The sequence below is a fragment of the Chrysochloris asiatica genome, unplaced genomic scaffold (genome assembly GCF_000296735.1).
Source record: "Chrysochloris asiatica unplaced genomic scaffold, ChrAsi1.0 scaffold00091, whole genome shotgun sequence".
Lineage (NCBI taxonomy): Eukaryota > Metazoa > Chordata > Mammalia > Afrosoricida > Chrysochloridae > Chrysochloris > Chrysochloris asiatica.
Genome location: NW_006408609.1, coordinates 8,237,858 through 8,241,886, shown reverse-complemented (window position 1 = coordinate 8,241,886; position 4,029 = coordinate 8,237,858).

The window sequence follows — 4,029 nt, the reverse complement described above, 5'->3', positions numbered from 1 at the left end:
TTTTGGAAGAAGTGCAGCCAGAGTGCTCCTTAGAGGCCAAGATGGCTAAACTTCATCTCTCATACTTTGGACATATTGTCAGGAAGGAATAGTCGCTGGAGCAAGATATCATGCTTGGTAAAATGGAGGGTCGGAGAATAAGAGGAAGACCCCCAACAAGATGGATTGGCCAGGTGGCAGCATTGATGGCCTCAAGTGTGGCAGTGGTAGTGAGGTTGGCCCAGGATTGGACATTGTTTCATTCTGCTGTGCATGGGGTCGCTATGAGTCATTTCTGACTCGATGGCACATGACAAGAACAACAACATATATAAATGTCCTAAGGACATATTCTGCAAGGCAGCCTCCTGTGCTCAGGCACATAGCCTTACTCAGTCAATGGGTCTTGAGCCCACAGTTGCCTTATCTCTCCATGCCATCATCTCTACCACCATCTCTGCTGACACCACTTTTCTAGGTAGTATCTCATGCTCCACACTCTTTCTTCCTGATGATTCTGTGATTGTCTGTTCCTGAAATGAAAGATTAACTACTTCCCTTTTTAGTTACACTTATACTACAATTACAGTTGTGACAATCACAATTAATCCTGTAAACAATCAGTCACATTTGAATCATAAAAACCCTATTAGCATCATACTCCATCTCCTTTCACCAGATCCATTTGGAGAAGAGGAAAACTATTCAGTGGGGATTTTGCCTTAATCCTTTTGTTCTGAAACTAAGCACACTCATGAAAACGTGTAATCTATCCCCTTCATGCCCTGATATCCACCCATTTAAATTGCCAGTGTCTAGTTTGCCCTTCCCTATTAACCCAGTGCACGGAGAAAACAAGATTGTTCCTTGATATGAAGAATCCTCCATTCCAATTGAAATTTTGAGCAACTGCATCCATAAGCAAAAGTCCAGTTCATCAAATTATACCAATTTACACTTGGTAACAGTATTAAGCATCTTTATTTTCATCTGGTTGAGTTCTGGTCACCTAACTATCCAAGCCAAGTCAAATGGGTACTAGGTACAAATTCGGGAGTTTACACACACCTCCCTGCACTTCAGACCAACTGGCCACTTCATTCTCAGCTCTAGCCCCCTGTGGCTATTTCACTGGACTTAAGTTGGGAGTTCATCTCCCTTAACTTCAGAACAGCTAGGCTTTCCTCTTCTCTCTCTCATTTCAAGGTTAACACTTATCAATAGACCATGGCTAAACTCAGTCCATGTCTTCATTCCTGCATTTCCCCCATTTCCACTCACAAGTAGACCCAAGTGGTCCGCAGTGAGCACAGTAGTCTGCTTACAGTTTCTCTTTGGGTTTCAATCTTAGAATGGTGTTTTCCCCTATGGGCTGACTTTTCTTCCCTTGATACTTTCAAAGCAAACAGCTTTCTTGATATTCTAACAGTCAAGCAGTCTGCTATTTTTCTGCAAGTCTCATTGTACAACTTTCAGATGCATATGAGGCTGTTGGAAATACCATGGTTTGAGTCAGGTACATGTTAGTCCTAAAAGTGTTATCTTTACTCTTGAATACATGAAAGGGGTCTTGTGCAGAAGAGTTACCTAATGCAGTACATCATTTGATTTTTTTTTTTTTACAGTTGTTTCCATGAGTGTTGATTGTGGATCCCCCCAAAAAGAAGTCTTTGACAACTTCAATCTTTTCTCTATTTATTATGTTATTTATTAGTCCAGGTGTATGGACCACAGACTTCAGTGTGGTACAACCCAGACTAAAGTCTGTGGTCTTTGAACTTCAATATATTTTCCTCTTTACTTTCAGCAAGCAAGTTTGTATCATTTGCATATTGTAGGTTGTTAATGAGACATCATTCAATCCTCATGACATCCTTCTTCATATAATCTAGCTTCTTGCATTATTTGGTCAGCATACAGATTGAATAAGTATGGTGAAATGATACAACACTGGTACACCCAATAGTTTGCTGATTTTAAACCATTCGGTATCCCCTTGCTTTGTTTGAACAACTGCCTCTTGGTCTTTGTACAAGTTCATCATGAGCACCATTAAATGTTCTGGGATTCCCATTCTTCTCAATGTTATCCACAGCTTGTCATAGTCCACACAGTTGGAATATTTCTCAATAAGACACACCTTTAAATTTTGTTGTTTTTCAGGATTCTAATCTTTTACTGTAGGATCAGCACTGAACTGTGAAACACGAGGTCAGCAGTTCAAACCTACCAGTGCTCATTGGAAACCCTATGCAGGATTGCCATGAGTTGGAACTGACTTGATGACACTTAACAACAATTCTTGGACTACTTGTTATTTTCAATATTCTTTGTTCATAATTTTGATTATTCTCTTGCTTCAAATTACCCACCCATAATATCCATGCTCTGAACCTATATATCAAACTTTCTGTCAATCACCAATGATCACCTTGATTATATCTTGATTTCCATTTACTTTTCTCTTCCTAAACTTTCTAGTTAATCAGATTCTTAGAGCAGTTTTAGGGTTACAGAAAAAAAAAGTACAGAAAAGACAGAGCATTCCTGTATAACTCTTCTTCCTTTTACACAGTTTCTTCTGTTAGAAGCATCTTGCATTAGCATGGTACATTTGTTTCAATTACTGACCCAATGTATTACTGAATCAATGTATTATTTACATTAGGGCTCATACTTTATGTTATTCAGTTCTATTGGTTTCCACTCTTACAGTATCTCACAGAATAGTACTTAAAATATCCTGTGCTTCATACCTTCATTTCTTTTCCCTCCCTCTGAACCTCTGATAAACACTATCCTTGTTACTTTGTCTGCAATTTTGTCTTTTCTGTAATGTAATTCTTTCACACAGCAACGTGCATTTAAAGTTTCTCCATGTCTTTCACAGCTTGAAAGCTCATTTCTTTTTATTGCAGAATAATACTACATCGTATGAATGTACCACAGTCTATCTATTCACCTTGTGAAGTGCTCATTTTGGTAACTATGAACAAAACTGTTATAAACATTTGTGTGCAGAATTTTGTATGGATTTAAGTTTTCAGTTTACTTGGATAAATACCAAGAAGTACAATAACAATTGTATGGTAAGCTTTTCCTTAGCTTTGTAAGAAACTAACAGAATATTTTCAAAAGTTGCTGTACCATTTTGCATCTTCATCAGTAATGGATGAGAATTTCTGTTCGACATTCTCACCAGCATTGATATCAGTATTTTGGATTTTAGCCATTTTAATAGAAATGTGGAGCATTCTGCTATGGTGCTGCTGTGGAATAATGCACTAGACCTCAAGGTTGGTTTGAATTGCAAAGTCCGTGGTTCAAATTCATCAGCTGTTCCTCAGAAACCCTATAAAGGGTCCCTATGAGTCAGAACTCACTTAAAGGCACTTAACAACAATAAACAGATGTGTAGGAGGCTCCCTGAGGGCACAGTGATTAAGTGCTTGACTGTTGTTAATCAGAAAGTTAGTAGTTCAAATCTCCCAGCTGCTTTGTGGGATTTAGATGTGGCAGGCTGCTTTGTAAAGATTTACAACATTGGAAACCCCACCAAGCAGTTCTACTTTGTCATTTAATGTGACAATGAGTCAGAATAGAATTGTAGGAATGAGTTTGCTTTGCTTTTAGCTAAGAGGTGCATAGTAGAACTTCATTATTATTTTAATTTGCAATTTTTAATACCATAAAATGCTAAGCATTTTTTGTGGGCTTAATTGTCATCTTTGTATGTTCTTTGTACTCAGATCTTTTGCACATTTAAAAAAGTGAAGTGTTTGCTTTGTTATTATTGAAAAATTTCCCATTCCTTCTGTTTATTTTTTTGGGGGGATGTCCACAAAATCATTCAGGAATATATAATAATTTAAACAGCCAAAGGGCACATCCTGTAAGCCTGCCTCCTGGCCACCAGCACTCAGTCTTTCTCTTTACAAGAGTCTAGAGTCCTTAGCTGCTCTCTCCATGTCCTCATTTCTGCCCCCATCTCTGGTGCCGCTGCCTTTTGAGATAAGGTTCCACGTTCTGCTCGTACTCTTCTCCCTTGAT